This window comes from Cyprinodon tularosa, unplaced genomic scaffold, assembly GCF_016077235.1.
Source record: "Cyprinodon tularosa strain WSP-4 unplaced genomic scaffold, ASM1607723v1 ctg168, whole genome shotgun sequence".
Classification (NCBI taxonomy): domain Eukaryota; kingdom Metazoa; phylum Chordata; class Actinopteri; order Cyprinodontiformes; family Cyprinodontidae; genus Cyprinodon; species Cyprinodon tularosa.
Genome location: NW_024038513.1, coordinates 1443050 through 1465280, shown reverse-complemented (window position 1 = coordinate 1465280; position 22231 = coordinate 1443050).

The following is a 22231-nucleotide window of genomic DNA, read 5'->3' as shown; positions in this document are numbered from 1 at the left end:
AAAAAAAGTCAGAATTCTGACTTTTTTCACAGAATTCTGAGATTAAAGTCAGAATTATGACTTTTTTCACCGAATTCTGAGAAAAAAGTCAGAATTCTGAGATTAAAGTCAGAATTCTAAGAAAAAAGTCAGAATTCTGACTTTAATCTCAGAATTCTGTGAAAAAAGTCAGAATTCTGAGATTAAAGTCAGAATTCTGAGAAAAAAGTCAGAATTCTGACTTTAATCTCAGAATTCTGTGAAAAAAGTCAGAATTCTGACTTTAATCTCAGAATTCTGAGAAAAAAGTCAGAATTCTGAGATTAAAGTCAGAATTCTAAGAAAAAAGTCAGAATTCTGACTTTAATCTCAGAATTCTGTGAAAAAAGTCAGAATTCTGAGATTAAAGTCAGAATTCTGAGAAAAAAGTCAGAATTCTGAGATTAAAGTCAGAATTCTGAGAAAAAAGTCAGAATTCTGAGATTAAAGTCAGAATTCTGAGAAAAAAGTCAGAATACTGACTTTAATCTCAGAATTCTGAGATTAAAGTCAGAATTCTGACTTTAATCTCAGAATTCTGACTTTTTTTTCTCAGAATTCTGACTTTTTTATTGTCAGAATTCTGAGAAAAAAGTCAGAATTCTGAGATTAAAGTCAGAATTCTGACTTTTTTCCCATACTATACTGAAATAAAATTAAAAAATTCAGTTACGTTTTTTTTTTTTTTCCTAGTGGCCCTAATCCTCTTCCGTAAAAAGGCCAAATAAGGACTTCAAACCAAAAAAAAAGTAATTTTCAGTTTTGTTTTATTCTTGGATCGGCCTTTAAAGGGTTAAAAGTGATAAAAGTTCTTCAACCTCTAAGAATAAACGTCTTGGAGCCGATTCCCTCTTTAAAAATCACATTTTCTAATGTCTGGGATTATAATTTGTTTTTACTTGCAGTGCATGAACCACTGAGGTGCAAAAGAGACTCTCATCCTCACATAGCTGTAAACGCCGAGGCGTGACTCATTGCTTTTCCTCTAGCATTCCTGCATTTTTAATGACGAGCCTCATCATCAGATTTAATCCAACTGTAAAAATGTTGAATTATCTTCATTTATTTTTAGACACAGGTGAGGAAAACTAAGAGAAATGTAAGCGTGTGGTGAAGACGGAGGCGGATCTTATGCCTAATTGTTGCTGTGGCATTTTGTCAGCTTATCCGCTGCTAAACAGGGACCTCGCATTCAGGGATTGGCGTTTAAACCAGCTTTAAAACAAGGAAGATCCATTTAAATGCGACCAACAGGTTTTAAAGCTTTAACCTCAGCCATCAACCCCCCCCCCCCCCCCCCACACCCAGCTGTCTGTCTGTCCGTCTCTCTGCTGAGCACAAGACAGAACCAGGACATTAGATGTTGTGGTGAACTGTCCATGACCCCAGAGTGCATTCAGCGGTGCCCTCGTGGGTGTGCCACAGGGGGGGTGTTTAAAGAGCTATCGCAACCTCCGACATGTTGAGTGGAGTGTTTTGCTGTATTCACAGGAGCGTGTGTGTGTGTCTGTGTGTGCGTTTTCATGCGTGCACACCTTCAGGTTGTTACTTTTTCTACATGATTTCAAAGCTCGGTGGATTAGCATGTGTCTGCTAAAAACAAAAGGCTGAGCGGCAAGGTCGGGATCCGCGTTCAAAGGATCGATGTGTGAGTGCGAGTGGGTGAGCGCTGTGTGTGTGTGAATTTCACACCAGTGGAATTGTTTTAAGTGGATTTGTTTACGCTACAGCGATGATGATGGAATTATGTTTGTGTAACGTTTGGCAAAGTGTGTGTGCAGTTTGTTAGTGTGTGTGTGTGTGTGTGTGAGCATCGTTCTGTGGCTAGCTGCCACAGTTTGTAGCTCCCAGGGAGATCCGTGACCGTGATCCTCAAGTTTAGGGTTCATCTTCAGTTCAGCGAGAGGTTCAACTGCCGGTCAGCAGGCCACTGTTAGAGCAGCTTCATTCTCTCCCTCTCTGCAGTCTGATTCTCTAATACCCCCCCCCCATCCCTCCACACTAACGCACACACTCTATTTCACCCTTCCTGCCTTTACATACAGCTCTCTATTTTATTCAAATTCTTCCCCTCTTTTTTACCCCTCAGCTGATCTTTTGCCCTCTGCTTGACCCGGGTTATGGAAGAATACGCCGTTGCAAACTCAGACCTAGAAAACAAGATGCTCTCTTCTCTTCTTCAGTCTGACACCATCTTTTCTTAACACCCCTGGCAAAAATATACTAAAATCCTCTGAATGAAGTTGCATTTTTGTTTGAAAAATCATTCATTTTGCAGCATTTCTTCCTGATGTTATGTGACTACGGGTAGCTATACTAATTTCATACTTAACCCCTAGAACCCTACGGACCAATCGGCGGGTCCAGCTGCTACGTGACCTCGTAATTTTAACAAACCCCCAGTATTGATGTAAAAAACATATTTGGCACAGTTTGGTGACATTTTTGGATAAATGTGCCAAAATGGCCTCTCCGCCTAAGAAATTTCTCACTAATACCATTCTAAAATAAATATGACTCATCTGATTGAGTCCAAATTTGGTATATTTTTACACAACATTTAGATTTGAAAGTCTGTACTACTTTTTGTGCTATAAATAATATTTTGGTAGTGTTTGCAATGTTTATTTCAAAGAAAATTTTGGCGAGGTTCAAAAAATGCAAAATATTTTGTATTTTGTCCCTAATATTTCAGGCAGGTTCAAAGCTACAATGGTGCTGACACCAGAAAACCATTCTATTTTTTTCGTCGTATGCGCATGCGACGCCCCATTCACGAATATAGAATATAAATTACAATTATCCCTAACCCTGACCCTAACCCTAAGATATAAAACAGCAAGCAACGTAGTTAGAGACATGAAGAAGTGCTGATTGCACTGTTTTTCCCATTTTTACGTCCGTCCGCGGATCTGTTTTTTTTTTCTGTCTGCCAGCGCATGCGCACTGATCTGGTTTTTTTCAGGAAAACGTCCAAAAACGTACGAAATAGTGTGCATAACTTTTTGTACGATTTCATACGCACTGATAATGAGAATATGTTGAGTATAAAGATTACTGCCACTTTAATCTTTGATCTGAACATAAAACACTATCCTATATTAGTTTTGGAAAAATAAAATGTCCTAATTTAGTCTGAAGTACTATTATAAAATAGTATACTTTCAAATACGCTACAATTTTGTAATATATCTGCTCTTGTTATGACCAAGTTGCCATGACTCTGCACTTTTTGGCTCTGTTTAAGTTTACTTTAGATCATGACTTTCTAGTTTATTCTGAAAATAATTTCAGGATTTCTTCATGGGCTGTAAAGATAAATAAATAATAATAAAATGATCTGCATGTCACTCATTAAACAAACTAACAACAAATCTCATATCCTGTCAACTGGGTTTTAGAATCCATCCATCCATCCATCCATCCATCCATCCATCCATCCATCCATCCATTAGGCTTGTCCAAAGCAGGGTCGCAAGGGGTGCTATCTTCAGCTACCACAGTATACATGTCAGATTAAATAATACTACTTACACTTCAGATATAGCATCAAGGTGTTACTTTATTTATTGTATCTCATACTCTATCCGTTGGTTTTGCTGTTCTATTTTTACATCTCTTTGCAGGTGATGAAGCAGACTAAAGATGTTTTATCATTATCTCCTTTTATCTCTTCTTTCTTTGATCTTTTCTCCTTTTTCCAGTTTTTCATTTCCTGTTCTAATTTCCCATTGCAGTGTCCATAATAATCTGTAATACTCCCTGCATGAATTATAATAGAGCTATTTATATGCATAAATCAAGCATAACACTATGGCGATAGCCGTACTGCTCCACCTGTGAAAGTAAAATCCGTTGGGCTCTTTTTGGCATCAAGACAATTATTCTTATTGCCACATTGCCAGACAGGACACTGTTAAAAGAAACAAAAACCAAAAAGAAAACCTTTTTCTTTGAGATTAATAAAGTATTATTAAATGGATTTGGAGATGTTTTACATCTACCCTTCATACCTTCTGTGTAGGCAAATTAAACCTAGATTCATATCTATTGCATAGAGACTATTGGTTTTAGTTGCAGTTTCCCGATCAATCAATCTTTCCTACTTGAAAACAGAGATGGCAAAAGTACTCACTTTCCGTACTTGAGTAAAAGTACAGATACTTGTGTTAAAAAATACTCTGGTAAAAGTGGAAGTACTGATTAAACTTCTTTACTCAAGTAAAAGTAACAAAGTACAGGCTTGTAAATTTACTTAAAGTATAAAAGTAAAAGTAGAAACCACTTTTTTTTCATGCTATGGCGCCCGAGGCAGAAAGGTCCATAAAAGTGCACAAAAAACGTGTCAATATTCCTCCATACTGCTCGTCCAATGTATTCCAAGTGTCCTGAGTGGGTAGCATCCAGAATTTACTCGAAACGAAGTCATTTAGAATGTTTTTAGAGCATAAACAGTAGTGTATAGGATTTCCTAAAAGCGCGTTCACGACTCTACGGAAACCGCGGCAGACCAAACCAGATGAAAGTGCGCATTCAGCTCGGCAAAGAACTCATGCTCTTCCTCAACACTGAAGTCCTCAGACATTTTTCTTTCGTTGTTCCTTTCTTTGCACAGGTAAACAGCACATTTCTTCTTCTACGCTTGCATTATCGGCAGAGCAGACGCTGAATGCGCACTTTCATCTGGTTTGGTCTGCCGCGGTTTCCGTAGAGTCGTGAACGTGCAAGGGCCTATTTCTCACGAGACTATTACTGGAATTTTGATGGGCCCATCCAACCTTCTTTTCTTCACCAGTTTGTGCCATGAACCTGAAGGCGGTTATGTCTCAGAGCTCCTTAATCTGTTACCCTCACTGTCTCACGGTACTGAAACTGACCTTGGATTTGATTGTGGTTAGGGACACATAAAGCAACAACCCAAAGCTTGATTTAGAGTCTGAAACTGCCATAAACACCTTTGTTTATAGATGGACAATTATTTATACCTAAAATTAATACGTCTGCAGTGATTTAATGAATGTAACATTAATCAGTAAAGAATAAAGTGACGTCACGGTGCGGTAAGCCTAGCACCATTCTCCCCGCTTTACAAGCTAAATCAATGGGAACTACTAGACACATCTGCAATCAACAACAATTATTGAAGATTTCCAGAGGACTTCACCATTGAAATTCACCAGAGCTATAGTGAAACTGACAATGCCCACGTGCATGGCAGCTGGATGCTGGAATACATCGGGTAAAAGTGAAAAAAAAGAGTTATTCCACCTTTCTGATTCCTGATCCTCCACGGATGGGTTGGTCGTTGGATCGCCAACTTGAAGAGGGAGGATTTGCCATCGAACTTCTGCTCAGAGAAAAAACCCGTAATATGTAGCCAACATTTGGAAGAAGAATGTTTTCAAGATGACTTGGATAATAGCGCGTTGTGACAAACACCAGATACAGCACTGGGACTTGATCAACAGCCGATACCGCACCGTGACGTCACAAACCAGTAGGTGGCAGTAGAGTTCTTTGACAAACATGGATGCCTCCAGTAAAGCACATTCACATGAAAATTACTCTGAATTAAAACACTGATCATTTATTGAACGGTACTTAATAACTTCATATTTAAAGTATGAAACTTTCAGAAGTTGGAATTCTGAATAGGAACGTACTTTTCCTTTAATGAACGTATAACTTTGTTTAAATGCAGCTTAAAGGCATTAAAAATGTCAAATTTGTCCAAGATGGGGAACTCAAAATTTCCCGCAATGCACCTTGAAAAGTAGTGATCATTGATGTTCACTAGACGAGCAGATATATAGCTCAGATTGCTTTCTGAGACCTCTCTTCCTAAAGCATCATGGGATTTGTAGTAGCGACAACTAATAATTAAAAATGGTGCAGGCACTGTGCGGTGGAGGCGTATGGAAGTAAATCTGTGTCGCTGGGATTTGAATTAAAAATGCCACTGAAATTTAAATGTTGTATGTTTGTACTTACTGTTTCACTGTTAAAATATATTCAGAACACATTTTTGACCTAAAAAAAATTCATTCTCACTATTATATTTCTACACAGTTGAAATTTCATTTGTTATTTTCTCTTCAAGCTAAAAATTCACATTACTATTTCAAAGTGATTTTCGTTACTTTTTTCAATACTTATTTTTCAGTGTCATTTTTCAGTGTTAAAAAAATATGCATATAAAAAAATTCAACCTTTAAAAATTCAAACGCAATATTTTCAGCCTCCTGAGATTACACTGGCTCTATTTCACTGTCTTAAATTCGGCGTCTAAATTCAGTGTAAAAAGGGAAGGGTTACTTCAGGTCACAGACATTAGCAATGGATTGTGGCGTCCAACACCCAGCCAATCCCGTTACGTTTTCTTAGTCACGTGACGTGACGCTTGTGGCGCTCATACGGAAGGAAAACCAGCATCACGGAGCCGGTGTAGGTACCAGATTGACTCGGGCTGCCAGATTGACTCGGGGGCCTGCGCCTTTTGATGACGTCACAATACATAATTGTTTTAACGTTTGCACAATTGCGCAAAACATTTTGATTGGTCTGGACAGCTTACTAACGTAATTATAGCGGGGTGTAGGTTTTATTCGACAATTTTACGAAGAAATTCTCCATGGTCCCTGCGCCTTCCGATGACGTCACATTATGGCAACGCCACTCAAACAAACTACATTGAGCCCGCGGTCTGCATTTGTAACGAGAATAAATTCATGAGAATAAAGTTTGAACTGAAAAAAATATATACCCATTTCCTGTAATCTGTAAAAAAAAATTAATGAAAAATTAATGTTTTAATGTATTATAGGTATTTGGTCAATTAACGGACAGTGCCAAGTGATTACCGTTTATTGGCTAAATAAAATAGATTTGTGACAAATAGAGACCGCGTGCGCAATGTAGTTTGTTTGAGTGGAGTTGCCATATCGTTACGAGTGGCGTTGCCATATAGTGACGGGCGGAGTTGCCATATTATGACGTCATCAAAAGGCGCAGGCCCCCGAGCCCAAGTCAATCTGGTACCTACACCGGTCATGCAAGCTAACGCTAACTCAACGGTGAGTTTATTACTTTCATTTTTGTGTAGTTGAGTGAATTTTTAGGTTTTAGAGAAAATAACAAATGAAATTTCAACTGTGTAGAAATAATGACAATGAATTTTTTTTTAGGTCAAAAATGTGTTCCGAATATATTTTAACACTGAGACAGTAAGTACAAACATACAACATTTAAATTTCAGCGGCATTTTTAATTCAAATCCCAGCGACACAGATTTACTTCCATAGAGGCGGAATCGTGACCAACATGGAGTGAAAAGTAGGGACCATCTGTCCGAATGGTCCGTTAATTGAGTTCACTATAATGTCCAGAATATAGTCCCTGCTCTATATAGTGATTGAGAGGTTAGGGATTAGGGCGGATGTTTGAAGACACCCCTGATGTTTCACCTTATCAGAGATTTTAAAGAATTTATGTTTGAAAAAATGTTTTATGTACGTTGAAAAAAGTAGAAATTTAGGTTCAGGTCATAAAAAGCATCGATATTGTTGCATTAATGGTTTTGTTTAGCATATTTTCAAGAACCTGTTTTCTGTATGACCTTTAAATTGTTGCTCAAACCCTATCTTGTAAGAACAAAACAATGAATGAAGGTAAAGCTTTGTTGTAGATTAAAAATGGGGCCAAAGGTGATGGAGAAGATCCAGTCCAATCGCTTTAATTGACCAGATAAATGAATTAACTCCACATGGATGCTACGCCATTTGGAGATTAACTGTTAATTTCCTGACATTTAATACGTCATCTGCTCTTCTCTCCCAGACACCCTGACCTCCGTATTTTGCTTTTCAAACACTCTTCCAACAAAGACCTTCTTTCTGAAGAACATTTTAATAAAGAACCGACTAATTCATGGCTGTTTCTCAACAGAAAGTTCACCAAATCCCTGCCAGCATCACAGTGAGTGGTGGCGTACTCGCTCGGATCCGTGCTCAGCCTTCGCCTCACCTCCTCGCTGCCCTGCCCGTCGGCTCTGATGTAGCCCAGCTTGTTAAGCCACTCCATTGGCTTTGATCCAACAGGGATAATGCCAGATTGAAGGGGTGAGAGGCAGGGTAAGAGTTTACCACATGATACAGCCAGGATCTGACAACGGACAAAACAAACCACTGCAACATTATTGGCTTAGTTAAGACCAGACGCCCTTTCTTACAATACTCTTTTTGGGTGTAAATTTTAAGATATGTTCCTTTGCACTTTTCAACAATAATCATTTACTTTTTAAACTCAATTTAAAGGTAGTTATTGATAGAATAAATGAGATTTCATGTTTTTTTCATAGTGATCCAGTCATTAGTCATTTTCCCCAGCCATTCCCCTAAACTGTGCTCATCCAAGATCTATGGAAGCCCATTTGGAAGTGAAAAATAATGCATGGTTTACCATAATTATGAATTCAAAGGAGCAATAAGGAAATCATATTATTGTAGATAAAAAAAATAACTCAAAAAGTCTTGTGAAGAACTAAAGACGTACTGTATTTTCCGACGGACATTGATGACATATCACACACCATCTTTCTTAGTTGTTCTCCACTCTCTTGTTTACATCAGAGCAAAATGGCAGATTAAAATGTTGACTTGAAGACAATCATGACTCATTATTGCCACAGAAAAAGATGTGCAATTAGGAAAGGTGTCATGATCTGGCCTGTTTGCTCTCCCTTAATTAGTCATTCCTTTCACCTGTTGTTTTCCCTCCCTGCCTCAATTATAATTCATTCCTTTCACCTGTTTCCTCTTAGTTATATTCAGGTCAGCCTGAGCATTCAGCTCCAGATCATTGACTGCTCCAGATCATTGACTGTTTTTTTCTGTTAGCCTGTCTGTTCAGTTTTTTTCTTGGTTCATGTCCTGGATCCTGGCGGCCAGTGGAAAGAGGGTTTTGTGTCTGTCTCGTCTCCTAATCGTCCACTGTTCCTCCCCTGCTGGTTTTTGGCTCTATATGTGGGGAGGTTCAGTTTTTATCCAAGTAAGCCTGGCTCCAGGGAGGAGACCAGTTTAAAGGTCCTGCATCAAGTTCTGGTTCCACGTCCTGTCTCGGCTACCCTCTGCCACTGAGCCTGCTCATCTGCACCTGATCCTGTTTGCTCCTGTGCGTGACCACCTGGTCAGGCTTCTGGTCCCAGTCAGACTCTGAACCGTCCTGGGAGCCTGTAGATGCCTGGAAGCCTGGATCCTGCCACCTGTTCTTTTCCTGCCTGATCTGGATCCTGTTCCTGTCAGTTCTGGATCCCTGACCAGGATCGTCTTCCAGCATGTCCACTGGGACTGCAGCATTAGGGGACATTCATGGACTGAACTGCTAAACCAGGTAAGTGACTCACTGAGAACATCATCTTCTGTCAGATGATCGTGGTCACTTACCTGTGTTTTCTCCTGCAGAATGTCTGAGATTTGGGGGTGCCCCGTCCCCCTCCTGCAGTGTCCGCGAGCCACAGCTCCACCTTAGTTTTTGTTTTGTTAATAAACGTTTTGAACTTTCCTACTGACTGTCTCTCCTTGAATACTGGGTCCATCTGTCCTCTGTTCATGACAAAAGGGACAAAATGATGATTAACATTGGAAATATTTTTCCAAAGTTTAACTAAAGGCTGCTTTTCTTCTCCTGGATTATTGAGTAACAACAGGTCAAATGTTTGTTGATGTAACAGTCCTGTTAGATTTTAAGTTGCTATGTTGATATGATCTGAGTGTTTTTTTAAATTATGGTATATGGGTTAATTGTTGGAGTTTGATTAAGCCCTGGGTCAGTTTTGTATAAGTTATGAGCACAATTACAAGGTCGGCTTTCTATCAGCTGAATAACATTTCCAGGATTAAAGGACTAATGTCTCAGCATGATCTGGAAAAACTAATCCATGCGTTTATTTTTAGTCAAATTGATTACTGCAACAGTGTTTTCACAGGTCTGCCTAAAAAGTGGATCAGACAGCTGCAGCTGATCCAGAACGCTGCTGCCCGTGTCCTCACTAAGACTAAGAAAGTAGAGCACATCACCCCAGTTCTAAAGTCCTTCCACTGGCTCCCTGTATCTCAGAGAATAGACTTTAAAATACTTCTGTTAGTCTATAAATCCCTGAATGGCTTAGCACCTAAATACATCACAGACTTGCTATCAGTGTATCAACCCTCCAGACCACTCAGGTCTTCTGGCTCCAGCCTGCTCTGCATACCTAGAACCAGAACTAAACACGGAGAAGCAGCATTTAGTTCCTAGGCTCCACTTATTTGGAACAAACTTCCAGAAAACTGTAAAAGTGCGGAAAGCCTGAGTTCCTTTAAATCAAGACTAAAAACACATTTGTTTAGGTTTGCCTTCGACTGTTCTAGTTAAACAGTTCAACTAAAACATATTGTCTTTAATCCAACTGTTTTTAATATTCTTTTTTGTTTCTGCATTTTTTATTTTATTCTATTTATTTTATTTTTTTTCCTACTTGCTTTGATTCTGTTTTATCTTCCTGTATTTTAATCATGTAAAGCACTTTGCATTGTCTTTGTACTGAATTGTGCTATACAAATAAATTTGCCTTGCCTTGCCTTGCCTTGCCTTACTAACTACCAGAATTTTGGTATAAGATGGATTTTTAAGGGTTAAGTGATTGCTGTTTTCTAGACGATAATCGACTTTTAAAAAACCAGACATGGATTCTGATTTTAAATGATACCAATTATTATTTTATAACAGTTATAAGATCACAATAATCCTTAAATGTGTCACTTATTGTCTTTATAAAAAAAAAAGATAAATTACTGAAAAAAATAAAAACAACATAATATAAATGAAAAGTTTCCTCAGTTACAGCCTCTATGGTGTCCTGCACCTTTTAGACACGTCGCTCTTTTAACAAAACAGAGTCAAATAATTACATTATTAGCAGGATGCTGGGGCGACCTGATTAAATGCTGAGGAGGTAATTCAGCCATTGAATTCAGATCTAAAATATGCAGGACAGCAGAGCTGGATGAGGCCTGGATTGAGGAGGTCCGGTTTATAGCATCGTCTTATTTTCAGACCTTTACCAAGTTTGATAAGAGAAGTGTTTAAGATCGGTTTAACATCTAAATATCAGTTGAACATGGATCTACAGAATAAAAAAAAAATCACAGCAGATAAATTGGTGCACTATCTGCTTTAATCTGGAATCTCCAGACTCTCAAGTGTTTTTTTGTTCTGTGTCTTATTTATATTATCCAATAATTAACTAATTTCTTGTTTTTCATTTCGTACTTTTCTTCTGGGCCCCCATGAAAGCAAACAGGACAAGTTGGAGAATTTGGTCTAGACACTGGACATATGCTTTCATACTTGGATAATCTAAACAAACCTACCAACTCTATCAAAAAAATAATATTTTTTCCTCATTTTAACTCTAAAGAAAAACAAGAACTCGTCATGAATCGTAATAGGCGGGTCAGACCCCAGATAACAGATAATCAGTGTTGGTCAGGAAGTCTTTAATTATGAATGCATGTGCTTACGCTTTGCGGCTGACTGTTTTCTTCCTGACCTCAGGAAGGATTGTTTGATCAAAGCCTTGGTTTTAACACATGGTGATGCAGATCAAACCAGCTTATCAGAGCTCCAGCTCTGCTGCCTCTGCTCTTTGGCTCCCGCCGTGATATCGTATTGCTGAGTCTCACTTTGCATGAGAAATCGAAGCGTTGTCCCGTTCTTTATGGCCGCTGACTGCGACCTTTGTCAGCCTGGCGAATTAACCTAGAGGCATATCAGCTGCGCTGGCCCTTTTCCCCTGCAGCCTGTCCTATTAACTGAGTGAGCACCACAGTGAGGGTCACACTTAAGTAACCTTATCTTGTAATTGGGTTCAAGGTTAAGTGACCCTGAAGCACGGGGGTCCTGGGGTTAAGGTCACAGTGTCAGGCAGACGAGGGGAGCTTTTAATCACTGATGAAGCTCCAAATCAAGGCCCAGAATTTGCTATCTGGTCGTCCCGGACCCTCCCATCGCCCATCTTCTTCAACCTCACCCTCATTCACCCGCTCCCATACAGAGCTCGCAACGTGAACTCAAACAGCATTGCTGGGTCAGACGGAGTGGTTGCCAGGCAACCTATATTCAAGACAAGGTCTCTAAAGCTTTTAACCTTAGCACAAATTGATATCGATGGCAATTGGGCTAATATTCATTGAGCAGATGGGAAAATTAGGTGTAAGTCTGCCTGCAGGAGATAGGAGAGACTGAAAGACGCACTGCTGGGCTTACGGCTGCAGCATCACTCAAAGGACTCTTAATTGGATGCATGCACAGCAATGAGAAAGGAGACAGTAGCGACAAGTGAGGAAGCATCTTGTATTATAGTAGCGCTTCTTGTGCCTCCTGTAATATTTTGTCCTGTCTTATTTATCTACCTGTGTTTCTTTTTTTCTCCCTGTTTCCCTCTAAGAGCTGGAATCTTATTCTTTCCCTGCATTTTGTTTCCAATCTTACATTAGACTCTAATATTAAAGGCTTAATGATGCTAAAAACGAGACAAGATCATAGACATTACTGGGTACATGCAAATGAGACAAAATGAGGTTTTAGCAGGACTCCAAGAGTCCATCTATCCAGGCGGCGCAGCCAATGACGGCATTGCTTCAGCATTTTAGGTCAAAGTAGGGTGACCAGATTTGGGTTTCTGAAAAGGAGGGATCCGGTCCCGGTCCGGAGCCAGTCCAGGACAAAGCGAACGAACCTGACAGTATGCATCCCCCCGCACGGTAAGGCAAAAATATACAAAAGCTTGAAATGGAATAAAAATGAGTGTGCCTCATCAGGCTAATGAAGTAAAACAATTTCACAAAGAATTTGACTCAGTAGGTCGCATGACCTGGAAGCTATTGAAGAAAAATTGCATAAAAGCAAGTGTGCTTTACATACACTCACCGGCCACTTTATTAGGTACCCCATGCTAGTAACGGGTTGGACCCCCTTTTGCCTTCTGAACTGCCTCAATTCTTTGTGGCATAGATTCAACAAGGTGCTGGAAGCATTCCTCAGGGAGTTTGGTCCATATTGACATGATGGCATCACACAGTTGCCGCAGATTTGTCGGCTGCACATCCATGATGCGAATCTCCCGTTCCACCACATCCCAAAGATGCTCTATTGGATTGAGATCTGGTGACTGTGGAGGCCATTTGAGTACAGTGAACTCATTGTCATGTTCAAGAAACCAGTCTGAGATGATTCCAGCTTTATGACATGGCGCATTATCCTGCTGAAAGTAGCCATCAGAAGTTGGGTACATTGTGGTCATAAAGGGATGGACATGGTCAGCAACAATACTCAGGAAGGCTGTGGCGTTGCAACGATGCTCAATTGGTACCAAGGGGCCCAAAGAGTGCCAGGAAAATATTCCCCACACCATGACACCACCACCACCAGCCTGAACCGTTGATACAAGGCAGGATGGATCCATGCTTTCATGGGCGACAGTGGCGTTGGATGGAGGAGTTTGCCCTGTAATCGAAGGGTTGACGGTTCAAGCCCCGACTCCGACTTTCATTGTCGTTGTGTCCTTGGGCAAGACACTTCACCTGCATTGTCTACTGATGGTGGTCAGAGGGCCCGGTGGCGCCAGTGTACGGCAGCCTCGCTTCTGTCAGTGAGCCCCAGGGCAGCTGTGGCTACAATGTAGCTTGCCACCATCAGTGTGTGAGTGTGTGTGTGAATGGGTGAATGAATGTAGTGTAAAGCGCTTTGGTCAAGTCTCCTAACTTGAATAAAGGCGCTATATAAGTACATGCCATTTACCATTTACCATTTCATGTTGTAGACGCCAAATTCTGACCCTACCATCCGAATGTTGCAGCAGAAATCGAGACTCATCAGACCAGGCAACGTTTTTCCAATCTTCTATTGTCTAATTTCGATGAGTTTGTGCAAATTGTAGCCTCAGTTTCCTGTTCTTAGCTGAAAGGAGTGGCACCCGGTGTGTTCTTCTGCTGCTGTAGCCCATCTGCCTCAAAGTTCGACGTACTGTGCGTTCAGAGATGCTCTTCTGCCCACCTTGGTTGTAACGGGTGGTTATTTGAGTCACTGTTGCCCTTCTATCAGCTCGAACCAGTCTGGCCATTCTCCTCTGACCTCTGGCATCAACAAGGCATTTCTGCCCACAGAACTGCCGCTCACTGGATGTTTTTTATTTTTCGGACCATTCTCTGTAAACCCTAGAGATGGTTGTGCGTGAAAATCTCAGTAGATCAGCAGTTTCTGAAATACTCAGACCAGCCCTTCTGGCACCAACAATCATGCCACGTTCAAAGTCACTCAAATCACCTTTCTTCCCCATACTGATGCTCGCTTTGAACTGCAGGAGATTGTCTTGACCATGTCTACATGCCTAAATGCACTGAGTTGCTGCCATGTGATTGGCTGCTTAGAAATTAAGTGTTAACGAGCAGTTGGACAGGTGTACCTAATAAAGTGGCCGGTGAGTGTATGTTATCTATGGGCATGATTTTATATTAGTTTCGCCTTAGCTGGTCATTAGATAAGGAATTTATTGATTTTTGTTTCTCAAGAGTGCTTGGTTCAAAGATTTGCTGACGGTCCCTAACTGCACCACCAGGTGTAGGAGGAGGGAGCAGCATAGAGACGCTGGCCGACATCGGAATCCCTCAGCCGGATCAACCGTTGGCTAGATCCCGCTGACTCCACGGAGCTTTAACTGACTCAGGATTAGTTTTCCCTCACAAAATAAATGCAGCAACAAGACAATAATAATAACATAACAGGTCACCAATCTAACATGTTTAGCTCTATAACATTTAAACGCACCTCTCCAATGTCTAAGAGAAAAAAATTTAATGAAAATTTTTTTATGTATGACCTGCATCACTGTACAGAAGACTGCCAAATGATAGCTATATTTACACTGTGTGCATGGCATACAATTATGCCAATTTTCCTAATCCCTGATCGATAATTTTTAATCTAGGGTTATCTGGGTGGAGGGTAAAATAGGTGGAGGGTAAAATAGGTGGAGGGTAAAATAGGTGGAGGGTATGTTACTCTACTTACATTTTTTTTTTGCCTAGTGTTTGTTTTTTAGCCTGCTAAGTCAAAAAAATGTGTCTCATTCACGGCAATTCCTTGACAAAAATCACGCCATCTGGCGGAAAATCACACGGCCTTTGACAAATCACGCGAGAATGTGTACAAAAACAACAAAAATGGCCCGCTTCTGGGTAGTTTTCATCGAATGTCAGTGATTTTAAAGTAATTTTGAGTGATAAATAATTTTTTTTTTTTTTTTTTGCGATTATTGCACTTGCCCGGCGGGCTAATGCAATGAAATTTGTCCTCTCCCAACAATAAAAACTACTTGCCCCAGGAGATCGGGCGATGGTTAACATCGAGCCCTGCATATTATTTCAAAAGAAATAAATGTCTTGTAACCATTCAAGTTTAAACAATCTCTCGGTGAGAAAGCTGTTACCTGTCTTGTAAACATTTTTGTCCAAAGTTAATGGAGCTTTTTGCACATCTTCAAACTCAACAACCAACCAGCTGGCTGCGCTGTAGGTGGTCGAGGTTGGATGTGTTACTTTGGGTAGTCCAGACAGTTTTCAGACAAACTTTGCATTTCGTGTTTATTGCTCAACATCTATGGCGTAATTGTCGTGCCACCGAACTGAGAGTGCAGTGAGAACAATGTAAATCTTTTAAACTTACACACCCTCGCTCAAGAACTTTTTCCAGCAGGCTCAACTCTGACAACGTGCCCTTGACTTCTTCTCTGCACGCCCAGCTTCATATCTACATGCTCTCACTTGGTTCCAAGGATTAACTGATGTAATTTGGTTTACAGCTGGACTTGCCACTAACCGATCTGTACTGGAACCACGATCCGTACCATCAGCTCATTTGTGCATGTGCAAGAAGAAATTCACCCAGGTCGCCATAAGTGATGTAAATATGGTACTAAAAGTACTTATTTCTATCCTTAACTCAACAAAGAATCTATAACTATGTCTAGAAATATGTCATGACATTTGTAATATGTAATCTTTAGGCATTTTCTCAGTTAAACTGCTTGTCTGTCTTCATCATAAGACATGCTCAGAGTAGTCCAGCAAAATATGATTATACCGTGTTTATTTGCAAAAAGCAGCTGTAAAAGGCGGCCCCGTCCAGGAAACACACAGCCAGGCAGACGAGCTCCGAGCCAGCTCCCATGTCAGAGGATGAATTCAATTCAATTCAATTCAATTCAGTTTATTTATATAGCGCCAAATTCACAACACATGTCATCTCAAGGCACTTTACAGTTCAACCAGATCATACAGTCAAATTGATACAAAGTTTTCTATCTAAGGAAAACCAGTTGATTGCATTGACTCATTGACTCAAATACAATCCCCCACACTAAGCATGCTTGTAGCGACAGTGGAGAGGAAAAACTCCCTTTTAACAGGAAGAAACCTCCAGAAGAGAGCACATCCAGTTAGTCACAGTCAGAGAAACAGGACTACACTGGAAAACAGACTGATCACCAACATCTAGAAACAAAGGTGTTGATGGCAGCAGCACAGCTGATATTTCTCTCCAGGATGGAGTCACATTGCCTCGTGAGACCATCCTGATCTGGCGAGCTTTCAAGGTTTCACTCGCAGATCAGTCTGGAGACTCTCCGTTAAAGAAAATTTGGAGCCGTTCACCAAACGAACGTCCAATCAGCGTTGGCTTTGAGGCGGGTTGAGGTGTGACGCAACGAGAAGCGCGACAGTTCAGTCTAAAGAACATGGCGGCTTCAGCCGATGAAACTAGCGTTAGCGTGGCTTTCGAGCAAGTTTTATCGGAATTACAGAGTATTTCTTCACTGAAAGAAGAGCAAAACACTGCTCTGGAGGCTTTTCTCAGAGGAAAAGATGTTTTTGCTCTTCTCCCGACTGGTTTCGGCTAGAGTAGCCTGGCTTGTGGTTGTGTTTTCGTCGTCGCTCTGTTAGTACGTCATATGCTTCGTTGATCTGATTGGTTTATTTGGCCCGTCTATCACCAACATAGGCCAATCAGCTAACCAGTATTTTCGCCCCTTCCCAAAATTACTTCAACGGAAGGTTTCCAGATGGATATGCAGAGCAAATCCATCTGGCGGAGTCAGGTTAGGAGTCACAGCCAAACATTTAAAATGATAAATTCAATAATGTAATGAATAAATTTTTGTTTTTTCAAAATTAATAAAATGTAAATATATATATGGACTGAAATAATTGTATGTACTTGCAAGGGTTGCTGGTCTAAATTACAGTTCTTTTCAGGGTCACAGTCTCATTTCAATGATAGTCTTGCTCAAAAGGACACTCTTAGAATTGAACTCTGTCAACACCATAGGGGAATTCAACATCTTTTCTTATTGTCCAATAAAAGTGTCCCATACAGCTATAATACTGTGTTAAGTTTAAAGCAGTTACCTTCATATCAGGGTCCCTGTAATCGCTTCCACTCAGTCAACCAAAGTCAAGCAGAACAAATGCATAATCCTTGGTGAGACAGATTAGATATTCCTTTAAAGAGAAATACTAACATCATGATCTTATGGCACAAGGTTTGGTGCACCTTGAAATATTAGCAACTAATTTTAATTTGTTATTAATGTGCGGAAATATTTAAAATGATTAACTACTGTTGGTTATTGATACGTTTTTTGAACCCGACCTAAAGAACAAAGCTCAGTCATCCATTAGAAAGAAACAGCAGCCTTTTCCTTTTTTCTTCTGCACAATCATCCGTCCTTCCCCGACTCTCAGTGCTTTAAAGGGGGAGATGGATGACCACTGGTGGAGGGGTTCACACAGCATGACCCACCAACCTATCCATTGCCAAGGGCGAGGAAATAGCCCAGATTAAAGAGCTTGTAAATAATGGCCCATAAACATCTGCCTGTTTGTCCGGCCCATCCATCTCCGTCTCCCATCTGGTCCAGACTCTCTCTTGCGCTCTCCCTGCTTTTGACTTCCTTTGCTGCGTACGGTCCACAGGGCAAATGCATCATCAGACCAAAGTCAGTCATATTCCAGTACAAACAAACACTGAGACTGACCCCGGGTCAGATATAGTTCAAATCCCCACCAGTCATTGAACCCATGACTCAACCCAAAGACAACAATGGAGAGCATTGGCTTTATTTTCTTTCCCTTGGTTTCCTTCCATTTATTACAGTGACTCTGCACGCTTTTTTTACTGAGATTTTTGCATAAGGCAAATGTGACTGGATGTTGGTTTTAATGTAGAGCTAATTATTTTTCGGATGATTAGAGCTGTTATTCACCCTCCCCCTTCATACCGTCTCCCTCTTGCGGAGCCTCATTAGAGCCAGCGCTGATTGGTGATTAGACGTTGTTAATGTTGATCAGACAACATCTGCTGCAAGTTCCGACCACTTGCGCTCTCTCACATCTCTGAGCCGTTGGTGTTGACTGGCTGGAGCTGTGGGGAATCAAGCGCTGGCAACGGTAACAGCCAACTCAGATGTGGCCCGACTGCAGGTGGCAAATTAGACCAAACAAAAGGACGACTGCGAAAGGACTGAAGCTCTGCTTCTGCCCAAACCACAATGCATGGAAAACCTTTTGCTTTTTATGTTGCAACCAAAGTTCAAAACCCCTCTCTGTGTTTTTAAAGTGCTGATGCAAAGGAATGTTATGCAATATAGGCTGATGAATTCAAAAAAAATTTAACCAATTATACATCGAACATTTTGAGAGATTTTACCGAAGTGTGATGAACAAAAAAATGAAAAAAAACTACCTATTGGTTGATTTATAAACCAGTTTTGGAGCTACACTGGAAAAAATCGAAATCTAGATAAGTAATTTTTTCTTAAAATAAGTGCATTTGTTCTTGGATTGAGGAGGTAAAAGAGCGATTTTGCCAATGAAACAAGACAATTTACACCTAAAATAAGAAAACACAATTGCATTGTCTTATTTTAAGTGCATATTATCTAATTAACTTATTTTAAGAGTATAAAATACTCATTCCATCTCATTTACCTACTCAAATTAAGGGTAAATACACTTAATTTAAGAAATTTTTGCTTATTTCTGGATTGTTTTTCCAGTGTACTCTGCAAAAACATTCTACAAATGAGTAAAAATGTCTTAGAATAAGTGTATTCAACTTTAATTTAAGCCGGAAAATAAGATGATCTGCCAATAGAATGAGCATTTTTACCCTTGAAATAAGATAATTAGATATTATGCACTTGAAATAAGAGACTTCAGTTGTTTTTTCTTATTTTAAAAGGTTAATGGTCTTATACCATTGGCAAAGTGTCTCACTTAACTGCTTAATTTCAGAAAAACATCCACTTATTTTAAGAAATAATCACTAACTTAGATTAACACTTTTTGCAGTGTGGGCAACCTAATAGCAGGAGACTGAAGGAGGAACGCAGAGATGGCAAAAGTACTCACTTTCCGTACTTGAGTAAAAGTACAGATACTTGTGTTAAAAAATACTCTGGTAAAAGTGGAAGTACTGATTAAACTTCTTTACTCAAGTAAAAGTAACAAAGTACAGGCTTGTAAATGTACTTAAAGTATAAAAGTAAAAGTAGAAACCACTTTTTTCATGCCGTTGCCTACATTTTAAATGGATGTCTGCCAATAGGACTAGATCTCCGTTGTGTTCATTTTCAATCATCTCGTCGTCCATGCTACTATGCTAACGCCACCGCCACCAAGCTGCAATGATTTGCCGCCAATGAATACCGCCGAATCTGTCGATTCATCTTGTAGTGGTGCGTCAAATGCAACGTAGATTCCCATCCAATTAGATTGAATTTGGTTTTGATGACGTGAAAAATAATAACGGTAACTCCATTGAAATTATTCAAAACTAAAGTAAAGAGCCAATTTTTTAAAATGTAAGGAGTAGAAAGTACAGATATTTGTGTAAAAATGTAAGGAGTAGAAGTAAAAAGTCGCCATAAAAATAAGTAGTAAAGTAAAGTAAAATAATCAGAAAAATCGACTTGAGTACAGTAACGAAGTATTTGTACTTCGTTACTTCCCATCTCTGGAGGAACGTGGTATAACAGAGAAGTCCACGGGTCAGGGAGCATCAGTCTTCTTTATCTCTGTGTCACTTCATTTTGCTGTTGCAAGCTTGTTATTCCGTCATTCTGGTCACATAAAGCAGGTTTAGTGTGAACATACCTTAATTTCCACTGTGCCATGACCAACAACACTTTGGAATTGCTCATTCTGAGATATAGAAGAGCATGCCTTGTTTGGAAGTGAAGTGTTGGATCAGCTGATCAGGAAGGTCAGCTCTGTGATTGGATGCCCTCTGCACTCAGTGCAAGAGGTGGGAAACAAAAGGATCCTAACTAAATTAACATCTCTGTTGGACAGTGTTTCCCACCCCATGCATGAAGGTGGTGCTGAACTGGAGAGCTCCTTCAGTGACAGACTGCTGCACCTTAAATGCACCAGGGAGCATTATCACAGATTCTTCCTCCCAGCAGCTGGAAGACTCTAGAACAACCACTGTTCAAAACAACCTCAATAAGTTTTTCCATTCATGCTGATTTTTGCAGTTTCTATCTTAGTCAGTTAAATAACAATGAATATTGATGTTGCTGCTTTTTCAAATTTCCATTACTGTAAAAATATCCAGTTGTTGTTTATTTGTTCTCCAGGTGCACAGTATTTATATTGTTAAAAAACTTTACAGTACAGTATTTTATTTGTTTTATACTATTTTAAGCGCTTTCCTATTATGTTATATATACACTTTTCTAAGGTCCATATTTGTGTGACCATTTTTTCTCTAATTTTTTTTGCTGCTGTAGCACCAGAATTTCCCCATTGTGGGACAAAGGTATTTTCTATTCTCTTCTAACAAATGCTGGAAGACTGTTGGCCTAATGGATACCTAGCCACAGAGTCCTGCACTAGTCTGTTTTAAAAAAAAGTTGTATCCGTATGCACCCATTAAGTTCAGAACCGAGACCAGACCTGTTACCTGTAATTATCCCCATGTAAAACCCGGAACTGCATGGACCTGTAAATAATAAAGTGAAACCCGACCCATACTCACAAAGTTAACACAGCAGTTTAAGCCGCTTTGGATGTTATCATTCCGTTAAATCTGGGGTGCACAATTCCAGTTAATGAGGGCCGGTATCCTTTAAGATTTGCCTTTGGTTCAACACACCTAAATCATATAATTAGATGACTGAGCGCACAGAGTCACTTATTTCAGGTGTGTTTCACCAAGGATGGATCTTAAAGTTGCAGGAAACCGGGCTTCAGGAACTGGAATTGCCTACCCCAGCATTAAATGACTGTTATCAGCAGTTATCAGTCCAATAGAATGGCTTCAGATTGTGCCTCCTACCTACTAGTAGGCCTCAGTAGGTTGTTATCAATGTATTAATAATAATCCTAACCCTAAGGTAATTCCTTAATTACCTTAAGGTTTGAACAATTGGTCTTTCATTTGGCCGGCAGTTGGCTTACCAGTAGCCTGACCAAAATAAATCAAACCAAAGTGTTGGGAGCTGGAGAAATCCCATCTTTCTCCAGCAGAGTCCGCCGTGGATCCTCTGAGGGAGCCTCCTGCACAGCTGCAGCTCGTCAAAGATCATCAGAGGATCCACTATATAAGCTGTCTTCAGACCTTGCCTCAACGCCGCAGTGTTGTTCCAGTTGGTCAGCGCAAAAGCCTAGATCCTCAGTGTATCTCCATGACTTTGAATCCAGTCTGGATTCTAACTACTGTCTCTGTTTTCCAGGAAACCTGTGCCTCCTCTGTGAGATCTCTGGAAGAGCTAACCTGCCGAGCCGACCCTCTGAGCCAAACCCTGAAGATTCACAGAGAACCCCCAAGCAGCTCAGGACTAGAGCTGGGAAATCTAAGCCAAGGTCTGTTAGAGCTAAGACGTGAGACGCTGAAGCAGCAAACGGACTCTGCTGACAAACCCTTCTCCAGAACCAACAGTGACTCTCCCAAGGTTAACCTGAAGAAACCTCAAGGTACAATCAGTGAACCAGTGGAAATCAAACCCTGTCAGCAGTCACTAACTGTGCTGTCTCTCACGCAGACTCCGGTGAACCAGTTCCCAGGCCCGAACCAGAATCAGTACATTCTGTGTGTTTTGTGCTTTAATAAACTGTTC